Source organism: Pyxicephalus adspersus, chromosome 4 (genome assembly GCF_032062135.1).
Source record: "Pyxicephalus adspersus chromosome 4, UCB_Pads_2.0, whole genome shotgun sequence".
Taxonomy (NCBI): domain Eukaryota; kingdom Metazoa; phylum Chordata; class Amphibia; order Anura; family Pyxicephalidae; genus Pyxicephalus; species Pyxicephalus adspersus.
In genome coordinates, this window is record NC_092861.1 from 30,142,718 (window position 1) to 30,155,337 (window position 12,620).

General features: G+C 37.3%; 1 protein-coding gene across 2 annotated transcripts in view; it reads left to right on the top strand.

The window, feature by feature from the left end:
• TFDP2 (transcription factor Dp-2) overlaps positions 1–12,620 on the top strand; it is a 53,442-nt gene that overhangs the window by 12,195 nt on the left and 28,627 nt on the right. The window contains exon 1 of one of the 2 annotated variants that reach the window (XM_072407665.1): positions 8,681–8,859. The exons of the other annotated variant lie outside the window; for it this stretch is intronic. The gene's annotated coding sequence lies outside the window, so the exon portion shown is untranslated. Of the gene's footprint in view, positions 1–8,680; positions 8,860–12,620 lie in introns of those variants that run through there. 2 annotated transcript variants of the gene reach the window in all.

A 12,620-nucleotide genomic window follows, 5' to 3' on the forward strand; every position in this document is an offset into this window, starting at 1 on the left:
CTATTTGGCATCACCATGAAACCTATAGACCTTAAACAGATATAAACGAAGACACAGGGTGCAGTATTTCCATCTGTATGCACATTGGTTCCTGGCTACCCAGAAGAGGAAGCAATTTTCTGCACTCCTCACTTCCTTTTCTGTAGATAAACACCCAGCGGTGTCGTCTTATAGCATCCTATTGTATGGTTATCATGAGAAGCAGCAGGAAGCTTGTAAGAAATGTATGTAAGAAAGGCAATCTCTCTCTCTCTCTCTCTCTCTCTCTCTCTCTCTCTCTCTCTATATATATATATATATATATATATATATATATATATATGAATTTGTATCTCTTAAAGAAAAATTCCAAATGCCTACTCCAGTTGATTTTACAATTCACTTTACTGAGAAACCCCAGTTCAAGAAATGTAATAATGGGCTTTTTTCCTGGCCATATTTATGCAGCGTCATACATATCTCTTCCTGTCTCAGTGTTATTCTAGTTTATTGTTCACCTAAGGACCTCTCATTTTGGGGTTAGTTGGACAGTATGAAGTTATTAGGCTCATAGATTCCTGAACAGTTGGAGGAGCATGAGCACTATGCTCATGTAAACTATATATATCATATGAAACATACCAGATATGTTTTTTATCTATTTAAGAAAATAATCTAAGTGCTGATCTTCCTGCTGATTTTGTTTTTTTATTCTGCAGTGCAGTGTTAGTACCAATGCACATATTAATAATAATAATAATAATAATAATAATAAACAGAATTTATATTGCGCCAACATATTATGCAGCGCTGTACATTAAACAGGGTTTGCAATATGTTCACAATGCATTTTGGAATGTGCAAAGGAGGTGCCTGAGTTAAAATTCTTATTTGCCTAATATGTGCATGCCCTGAATCCCTGATCCTTTATCAATGTATCCCTGATTAATAAATCCTCTTCCAGTGTTCTCCCCATCCCCTTTTTGCCAGGCGCACCACCCGGCTGTTTTTGTGTGGTTACTGAAGAGATGGGGCACAATACAGGGGCTGCCACCCACCTACAATTTCTTCCTACCCAGCTTAAAAAATTTCTGGGTTAAACACTGTTTTTTATCGAACCGGTTTAGCAATGTTTTTTAGGTTAGTGGTACTTTAAGGTTTTTTTTTAATCCAAATTAAGGCTGCCCTGTAAACTAAAATATTATGTCCTAGTCTAAAGAACTGGCTAAAATAGGACTAATTACTGTTTATACTTACAAACAAAAGGAAAACTAAATGGATAACTTCTGGTTTGTCTAAAATTATAATCCATTTTCAATAGAAATTCTTGTGACTTATGCCATGGTATGCCTCCTCAGATGTCGAAAAGCAGTTGCATCTTGGTGTTTTTTTACAGTTGTGGTTTGACAAAACTTGATTTGTCTTAAATAAGAACTATTGCTAGGTAATTGCACATCTTTTGATACCCCAGTATGGGATAGTGACAGACAAAAATGAGTTGTTTGTGGCAGTAAACGTAGGTCATAATAAATAATGCCCGCTGTGTGCAGTGGTTAGGATTCAATTTCATTTCTTGGCCACTGCACAGCTAATCATTACAGGACAGTGCTCAGTTATTCACACAACTGCACATAACTCGGCAAGTATGAATGAACCATGGTTTAATTGTGTAGACTGACCACAGCAGCTGTGACAGGAGAAGACTACCAACTGCATGGGGTCTTACCATCGCGTTGTATAAAATGAACTCAATGGACATAGCGGTTCATTCTAGCAAAGAATTCCAAAATGTTTTAGACCTAGAGAAGAACAAAGGAAAGTAGGAAATAAAGCTAGAAATAAAGAACATTGAAATAACTCAAGAATAAAATCAATGTGGCATCGAACACTAAATTAGACTAAATTGATAAGAAAATGCGTTACATATGAAAACAGAAAGTGCTGGGAAAAATCTATACAGCAGTATTAGCTAATGGATTATGAAAGGGTAAAAACAAAGACATTATGACGTACATAAAAAGAATACACTGAGATGAATGTAAGAAGAGACCATGGAAAGGGTCAGTAATGTGTAGATAATGTAAATAGAAAAACTAGAAAGCAGAAAATATAGGTCTAGGTAAAGGTTTATAAGTAACATTAAGGGCCATTAGAAACGCTTGGCTGGAGAAGAATTGGCACAACTCCTGCAAGAAGACCAAAGCCACCTTGGAGTTTTAGGTTTCTGAAAGAGATAAGTTATAAAATATTGCTAATGAGCATATATATTTCTGCTCCTCAGTGCATGGGTGCAAATTAAAGCTATATGACATAAATCTAATTGCTGATGGTGTGAATCAGCCTCAGAAAGTTCAGCGAAAATAATCATTTTTTAGAACTTGCTCCTTTGCTAAAATGTTGCAAAATATTATCTGGCAGCTAAAAAAACGATGTTCATCCTGCCATCGAAAGATGGCCACATGAAAACAAAAAGTGAGTATTTTACTGCCTTGAATAGCTGCTTTGTTGCTGGCAAGTGATCGCCGAGGATAAAATCACTTGTCCGTCATGGGCATTACACCTTTACAGGGTCTCTTCATTTACATTTAAAACTGGTGAGCTTCAAGCAATGGCTTAAATATTTCATTTATTTCCAATTAATAGGTAATACAGCTCCCTCAATTCACGTTAAAATTAGGTATTGGCTAGTAAAGGTGTTTCACTGCGTAGGGCCCAATATAACATTACATTTGCCTTAGGAGTAATGGAGAAACATTAATATTATTCAGTTATACTGAGCATTTTGATGCGTATTGACTTTTGGCTGAACATACTTTTATTATTAAGTCAGTGGATTTTGCTGAGTTATGTATGATGTCTTCATTTGCTAATAGCAATTTATTTCTAATCCTGAGCAAAGGTTTTAATATAAACCTGCTGAGATGCTTGCTTTTTCAAATTGTCTTCTCCAATGCAGTCAGTTGCTATTGCAGTAATTAAAAACTACAACTGCATTTAAAAACTTACAGTAGCCTATAGCAATCAAAAGAAGGAATCTAATTAAACTTATTAAAAAAATACAATTTTTGATAGCTACAGGTCAGTGAAAATGTTAACCTTGCTTTAAAATTAGGGGTTATGGGTCACAAAATGTTAAAACCGAATTGCCCAAGGTATCTTTTTGACAAAATGTTTTCAATGGAAGGTCTTCCAATTCTTCTTTTTTTTTAAGGCTCCTTTGTTATTGTGCTTACCCTGTCCACTATCACATGCTGACTGACAGCACAGAATATAGAGGTCAGCTAAAAGCTAACTCTAAAAGGACAGAGATCAGTTCTAAAAGCAGCTAACCTGATAAAGCAACTTCATAACTGATGAGTGTGATAAACTTCCATATCTGGTTCCATTTACAAGATGCCATCTTCAAGTTATAAAAATTAAACACTCTTCTTAACTTCTGATCTGTCTATGAACATTAAAGAGATGCTAACATCCGGCCAATGAAGGCAAAGTGATACCATCTGTATAAAGCCCATCTTCTCTTCCTACTCCCTTCTTAAGTGCTGCTTCCACCTTCTCTTCTTATATGACCACAACTACTGCACAATGCCCAGTATTGTGGACTGTTATCCATGATGGCCTGAGTGCTGTTGCGTTTTGGAAGAAATTAAGTTGTATGTGCTGGAAAGGTGTGTAAGGGGTTGCATGGGTAAGGTCACAGCTGACTCTCTCCAAAACCAACCTGTTTCAGCCAGGTTTACTCAGGATTAGTCTGCTGTTTAACCTCTAGGTTCCCTTATTGGATTTCTGTCTGTGCAAACATTTTCTTATTATCCAGAAAATTATTAAGCTTCTGTGTTTTTAAACATTCCTATTTTCCCTTTTCTTGCTCCCACAAGTAGTGCTGTACTACACATTTCCATGCCAAAGAATTCTATTTACAGTGCTCAGTGCATTTGGTAGTTGCTGGAGCAAAGACCTCATTCAGCATCCTTTTCCAGGCTCCTGTTTATAGGATCTGTGTTCATGCAATGCATTTGATGTACGAACCCTGCTTTTTACCCATCATTGTCATCTGGCTGCCCTGACATTCTACCTTCCCAACCATGATCTTGCTCGCCAAACTGTACTTTGCCTCATTGCTGCCTGACCCTAAACTTTTTCTCAAAGGACCCAACCTAGAAGTTACCTGCAGCTTAGGCCATCATCCCTTCTAGATCGCTCTGGTGAACACTGGGTGGCTTTTTAGAGCCTCTGCATTGATACGCATTCACCCAGTGGCACAGAGGGTCATCTACCTCTGTAACTTACATCTCTAAAGTTTTATATATTTTTAATAAGCAGTAAATATCTAATGAAATCTGCAACGTCTGAATGACCTCACCTCTCTAGCTTCATGTGCTGTGGAATAATTTATCTTCAAGGATCACAGCTTCAGCTTCAAGGAAGATGAAGGTAGACTGCAGTTCACATCTAAAGTGCTTAAAACTCATATAGATTGATTGTTAGGTTGTCAAGTCTCTGCTGCCAGAATGTGCATGGTAAGAGGTGGTGATTTGGGTTCTTCAGTTGGGGCTTTGAGGACACATTGCTCTGCACTTATATAGTTCAGTAAGGGTTTAAATCTCATTTACTGTTTTCTAAGAAACCAATAGCACAAAATATCCAAAGCTGTCTGGTGTCACTTATCATGTCCAACTTTTGTAGATAGAAAGTATCCTGCTCCAGATTATCATTGATTATGCCCTCTGTAGGATGAAACATGTAGGACGCTCTGACAAGATTTTTACTTGTTGGAATAAAGTTTATTTGGACTGCTTGCTGTGTAACGGACTTTGCATCTCTGCCTCAGAATAACCTTTTTGTTCCTGATAGTTCATCTGATCCTAGTCGGTGAATGCATGTAAATACCTCTAAGTAAGGACACAAAAAGAAACAAGGAAAAACAGGAAAGGTATACCCTTAATTAAATTTCATTAGTAGTGTATGGCCCAACCCTAAATTATCAAATCATACCTCTAAGTAACCTGTAAACCCAGCTCCTGCCACCTGTTGGCATACCAATGTGGGAGATTCTCATTATTCCTATGGGTACTTATTTGTGCATGCTTTACCAAGCGCTATATTTTCTCTTTATACATTAGTCAGTCATTATTGTGTGGCCACTGGCATGAAGGACTTTCTTTGCTAAAGCAGAAGAGGGGGATGGTTATAGTTTGTGTATATGAGGAAGGGGTTAGGGAAATTACCAATATGATGGGTGTGTTGTAATATAAGTGGAGAGTAAACTATTGCACACCTGTCACCCTCGCTATTCTTTGTCAAGCAATTCACCTTAGAACCACCTGTCGCATTTTATTCATTCTCTGTTTCCAAGGTGTAAGTATCCTTGTGCACTTTGCTCTGTACATTATCTACTTTTCTGCTCTAGTTTTATGCATGAACCTTGTTTTAAAACTACTTTCAGTTATAAAAACAAAATTAAAGTAGAAGTAAGCTAACATTTGTACTGTGGAGCCGGCACAAGTTTTGAACTTCTTTTGATCTATTTTAGGTCAACCAACTATCTGATGCACCTCAGACCATCATTACAATTCTGTCACATTCTTCTGAATCTCTGCCCTCCTTAAACTTTTCACTCTTTCTATGAAGTCCTCATCCACCTTTTTCTCACTCCCCCTCAAAAGTCTCTGGAATTCTATCTCATTTATCCTTTAAATCCAATCGGTTGGCCATTTTGCTTCTTCTGCTTTTTCTATCATCTCTGGACCTCTTTTGTCCTCTAATCCATTTCATCATTGTAATTCTTAATTACCGTCCTAAAAATATTTATCCTTAACTTTTATTTCTCACTCCTTTTCAATAGCTATGTAGTATTTGTTGTACTAAAATGAGTTTTCTGTTTTATTGATGCACAACTAGGTTCCATCTCCGTGCTAATATATTGATTTTCTTATTATTTTGTTCTGCTTTGATAATTTGTTTCCAGCATACTTTTATAAATGTGCACGTTTTATTTAAATCCATAATGATGACCTCAATGATGGATCTTCTGTATTCTTCTGAGCACTGAGTGTATCGGACTGCTAAAATTACCCATGTACTTGTGGTCAAGTGGGACACACATACTAAAATTCTTTAAGCTAAACTTTTCACTAGAAAGGGTTACATTGTTTTCTTCTTCCTAACAAAATAGAATTGGCCAAATTATGGAATGAGTGATCTGCAGTCTGTAAGAAAAAATAATTTTGGGGCTCATTTGTTTCTTTTGGGGATAGATATGACTGCACTTGGAACACTCATTATGCTGAAGAACATATTAATAGGGTGAGAATGGTTGTACATTTGTCTTTTCACTCGAAGCAATATTTCAACACCAAATAAGTAACTTCTAAAAAAGTTAAACATTTTGGGGGATAGAAAAAAGAAAAATTAACTTGGGATCACAGGAGGTATTGTAAAGGTTTGTAGGTGAAATTAGTAGGGTATCCGACTACTGATGGAGGTTTAGAGGGGAAGTAGAGGGGATCTTTGAGGGATGATAGAAGTTTGGATGAGTAGAAGAGAGAATGACTTCAGTACTTCCTAACACCATACAGATAACCTCAGGCTGAACAGCTTCTATCTACTGGAGACAAGCAGTAAGGAGTAGACTATCTGAGCTGTGCAGTTCCAGAACTTCTGGCTAAGCAATATTATATAGACAGAACCCTTTTGTTTAAGACATGCTCACACTTTTTTTTTTTTTTTGCTGATGCTATTTTTATTTGTTAACTAGTGCATGAAACCCTAATTATACTCAAAGTAATTTACATGTTTCTACTGTAAAATGTGTTCTGCTCTATGCCTATCATGCAAAGGGATTTTTTCTTAAACATGCTAATGTTCTCTACCCCTGTAAAGACAAGGATGTGGGAAACTGGTGAGCTAAAACTATGCCGAGCCTTAAATAATATTCAATGTCTGCGTCTTTACACCAAGTACAATTCTTTCTCATGATAGAAGGTTTAAGTGGGCTTTAAGGACTAGTGTTAAATACCACCTGCTATATTGTAAGTGTATCTAAACCTAAACTTTTGTCTTGCTTCAGATAAAGTGGTAAGAGGTTGGAATGGAACCCTAGTGAGATCAATGATGGTATTAGGTGTGATTTATTCTCTTTTCGTCCTAATGGTCACTGACACTAGGCTGCAAGTAAGCAAAAAGCAAAATTTGGGTTTTATCGTAACAGTCATGGAAGATATATTATCCAATAAGGATTCTTGTTCCAGGGACAACTAACGGGATTGCCATTACTTTGGATCAATTTGGTATGACTTTTGATTTTTTCTATTGGCTAGGTAGTGAAGGGAAATCTGCCAAATAGGCGCAGATGTCAATAAAGGAAGAAACCTCACTATAGAAAAAAAAAAAATAAATAAATTTGGCTTTGTTTCTGGATGATTGTATTCTGATATGGAGTTCTTCTGTAGCACATTTCATTGTGTATAAGATTGGTTCCTCCATAGAAAGCTGTGTGTGTAATAGAGGAGGATAATATAAGCCGGTATAGGGAGGAGAACTGGTTCTACATTGCAGTGGCGGGCTGCTGTAGCTGTCAGTTACAATACAGAGGATGTCTGTTTATGACAGCTGTTCATGGCAGGTGTAGGAACGACAGGAACTTGTAACGACTGCTTTTTCATGTGTGCTATCACTGAAATGACACAGTTAACTGATCTCTTAGGAATTGTTTTTTTTATAAATATTATAGATATGGCACATGATATATTATTATGTTTATATCTTCCCCACTATCCCGCACTATGTTTATTGAAGAATTTCAGAGTTCACAGATCTGTCGTTTCACAATGGTGCCACCATGGTGCACTTCCGCCTGCAGTAATCTCTGTGGTATATGTTGGGCCAACAGAAATCCGTAGGCAAGTTCCTGACACTAAGGGGGTTCTTTAAGTCACAACTTTTAATATAAAAATAATATTATTAATATTATTTTATGTGTCTTGCTATGTGTTTCCTTTTTGATTCAGATTTATTTTTCATTTTTTTCAATCCAATAACATGCAGTTAGGTTAATTAGCTTCCCCCCAAAAATTACCTTAGACTGTATTAAAGAAATATGACTATGGTAGGGACTTTAGATTGTGAGCCCCTTTGAGAGATAGTGACATAACTATAAACTTTGTACAGCGCTGCGTAATATGTTGGCACTATATAAATACTGTGTAAAAATAAAATTTTTAATGGCTAATTTTCCAGCTCCAGTGCCCTCCCTCCCTGCAGGCCCATAGCCCTTTGTTCTTTTGGGAGTTCCTGTTTACTCTAGGCACCACCATCTTCTTTCTGTCTTCTCTTCCATTATTTTCTTGTCTTCTTGCTACGTCACCCGATCTTCGGGTGATGTAGCTGCGGTGAAGGGGAAAAAAAGGAGAGCCGATCTCATTTTGAATGCCAATGGAGGCTATGGGTAGATAACATGCATAAATATTCAGATACACATATATTCTTATATTAGGATTGTAGTTATTAGAATAATCAAATGTTTTGGTCTCTTTGAGTGCAGTAGCCCAACGCAGATTGGCTTTGTTATTGTATAGGTAATCCCATGATACCCTCACCTTCATTAAATATTGTGATGAAGATCCCTGTTATAGGGTGACAATGCTGTGTCTACTAATTGTACACCCCGGGCTTTCATTAAATTCTACAGGTACCTATTTTAGCACACATTAGGCAACAATGGTCTTTGTTGTCACCATCAGGAATCTATGTCAATTTGAAAAATGCGGTTAAGCCACTTTCCAATACCCTCTCACGTGCAAGGATATGTGAAAAAAAATGTTTTTTGTTTGCACAAAATTGGATGGCTGAAGTCAGCAGGGCGTCTCCTCATTTACTAAGGTAAGGGAATTATTCATTGTTGGGAATAATTCATTTTGCTAAGTGAGCAGCCTAAACTTTTTAAAATTGAAAGTTATTAAACCCTAATATTTATCCATACCAGAAAGATTATTACAGTAGAACATAGGCCAAAACTTTGGTGCCACACAATGTTTAAACTATTGCAGGGTTGGACTTTAAGCTAAATATGACATAAGTTCAGGTTTAGAAACACTGTTTGAGGTTGTATTATAGACTTGGCTTCTCTGTCATACAGTTTTGCCTCAGACGCATTGCAAGCGATCCTCACTTTAGGATTTCAGACTATAAATATAGAAAACCATTAATTTTCAAAAATAATGCCAAAGAACACCAGAAAAGTAAACTACCTTTATTTTTATTTTTTATTTTTTTTTGCACAGTAAAATCCATAAAGCTTCAGCAGTAGTGTTTTTGTTTTTAATTTTTAACCATTAGACACAAAAAGCAGCAATTACTTTACATTCATATTTAGGTTTAGTTTTTGTATGTTTTAGGTTGGCAAAATGAAAAAGGATGTTCATGATCGCCCTCTAGAGTAATGTGCTTGAAGTGCAAGAAATCTTTCAATGTTTCTCTGTCCATTATGTCATCTTGATGTACTTGTATTTGTCTTGCATCTAGATTTTGCAATGTGACTTTAGGATTATGAAATCAGATAGAAACACAAGTTGCATGAGAATCTATGTATGAGCAGAGAAATACAAAAAGCTGTAATTTCCCTTCTGTGACTTTATGGATCTGCATGTTCTAGGTCTGTGATTTAAAAAGTACTGAGGTCAGAGAGTCCGCATAAAAACAAGACAACTACTCACATAATGTTTGTTGAGTAGCCTTTAGCCCTGATTTGGACACACATTCACTGTCATTGTTTTGACCTTTTTAGGTTTATGCAATGACACAACATTTGATTCCACCTGTAATTGCACCAATTTTTTGCCAAGATCTTCTATTGATGGGAGATGTGACCCACACATGTAAATCTTCTCCAGCACATGCCAAAGATTCTCAGTGGTGTTAGGGTCTGGATTCTGTGATGTCTCATGCTCTCTGAACCATTCTTTCACAGTTAGAGCCCAATGATTCCTGGCATTGCATCTTGGAATAATACTGTACCAACAGAAAAAATGAATTGATGGAAAAACCTGATAGTTCAGCATATTGAATATATTTGGGCACATAACATTGCTGAACCTAGATCTGACCAACTGAAGCGACCCCCAAAACCCAACACTGCCACCACAGCGATGGGGAGTTTTATTTGGCCAGACATTGTAGCATTTACATAAAGATATTTGTAATGGAAGTCACAGTGTCAGATTTACATTAGGCTCGCTTTATACCCTTGCATTGAAGTCATATGTATTTTCCTCTGCATTATTACAATGCATGCTAAAAGTACATTTACAGATTTTGGTCCATTGATAGCCCATTTCAATTTTTGGTTACTTTTTATAGCATATTCCATATCACTGGGAGTTCAGTGATGATTTATATGGTAAAAAGATTCCACAGATCTCCCAAAGTAAAAATGTGACCTGTACACTAAAGAAACCTCTCTTTAAATGTTTATGAAAGCCCAGTCTTTCATGAACATTTACCCTAGTTCTTTAAATGCACCCATGAAGTGTGTCCAAAACACTAAGCCTTAAGTTAATCCTTAACATCCTAAACGTAACATCATCTTTCCCCTAGAGCAGGGGTCTGCAACCTGCGGCTCTTCAGCCTCCTTGTTGTGGCTCCCTTCGGCTGCCGCGGGGAGATCTCTGATGAAGGATCCCCTTCCTCCCAAGACACTGCGGAGGAGGGGGATTCCCTATCCGGTGTTCTAATGAAAAAAATCTGCCAGTGAAATAAATCTACCACGGGGCGTGTACAAATGGGTGTGTACAATGACATCCCCCTCCTTTGAACCCCAATTCCTCTGGAATGGGGAGATGTACAAAACCAAAAATGTAGGTGCAAGTGGGGGACACCTGTGACTAACACCCCCTAAAATTTAATTTTTAGGCCATCATCATAACATAAAGAACTCTGCCCATCAAAAAAATCTACAGTTACACATTTCTGGAGGCACCTGAACCCCAATTTCTCTGGAACAGGAAGGGGGTACAGGTGAACAAAATTAGAGGTGCAAGTGGGGGACACCTGTGGCTAACACCTCCTAAAAACTCCACCCATCAAAAAACCCCTACCCTGTTACACATTGTAGGAGGCTTCTAGCACCTAAACCCCAATTTATCTGTAAACGGGGGTACAGGTGAAAAAAATTTGAGGTGCAAGTACGGGACACCTGTGGCTAACACCTCCTAAAAATTCATAAAAACTCTGCCTATCAAAAAAAAATCTACCCTGTTACACATTGCTGGAAGCATCTAGCATCTGAACCCCAATTTCTCTGGAACGGGGGGGAGGCGGTACAGGTGACCAAAATAGAGGTGCAAGTGGGGGACACTTATGGCTAACACCACCTACAATTAAATCGCTAAGGCATCGTCAGAAAATAAAGAACTCTGCCCATCAAAATAATCTACCCTGTTACACATTGCTGGAGGCTTCTAGCACCTGAACCCCAATTACTCAAGATTGGGGCCTACACGTGCACACTTGTTGTAACAGGTAAAATTAAAAAAATATTAAAACTTTTTAAAAGTTTATAAACTGTGTTATGTTTTGCGGCTCCAGACTATTTTTCTTTAGTGGAAGAGGAGGCAAAATGGCTCTTTTGATAGTAAAGGTTACTGACCCCTGCACTAGAGGAACCCTTGCAATAAAAACTAAATTTTGGAGATGCACTTTTAATCACAACTCTTAAGAGTTATTGGGAGGAAAAAAGACATTTGTTGGCTGAATGCAACCTTCACAGACACCCAGAAAGATTATTAGTACCGTGCTATTGGATCGCCAGGTAGTGTTGGTCCTAGGGCTATGCAAGCTCCATCAAAGTGATGGTCAATAAACACAGTTTAACGAACTCCTAGCAACTTTTAGAGGAATTTTAGTTGAGAATGGCTGCTCTAACCCCTAACCAAATACCAAAAATTGAACCCTAGACCAGCCACCAATAAATCATAATAAACATAAATACTCTGCTGTGCATATTACATCCAAGTCCTGTGCTGGAATCCCAGAGCAAGAAAATGCTGCTTCGTATTTCACATGCTTCTGCATTAGAAAAAAGTTGTCTTAAAGCCTGCTGTTAAAAAAATAAATATTTATGCTAATTTTGCTAATGCTGGATAATGATGAGATGAAGTACCCCTGTTCTGCCTGTAGGTGACACTGTTGTTTCAGAACTGGAATGTTAAATTGGTCTCAGATAGGTACAGGCAGTTAGGGTGTTCACTCTTCCCAAATCTTCTATTATCTACAATCCATGCTTTCTGCAGGCTGTCTGTGTCTCCTATAATTCTGATTTGTCTGAAACACAGGAACATAGATTTATATCTTTTTTTTTTTTTTTTTTTTTTTTTTTTTTGCTAAAAAATAATTTTTTAGCAATACAAATGCAGAACATCACAAACACATGTAGTGCATGCTACATTTTTAAAGTGCAATTAATGTTTGCATGGTGCATGCATTCCTACTGTACTTTCCCAATGCCATTAATCAATAGAAACCAAGTGCATCAACCCATGTGCATTAGTGTGATTGGGCATTTAGGAACAACAAAGCTATCCTAGTATTTTATCAAAATAGGCCACTAGGTTTTCTAGAAAAGCCAGAGCTAAATTATGTATAGT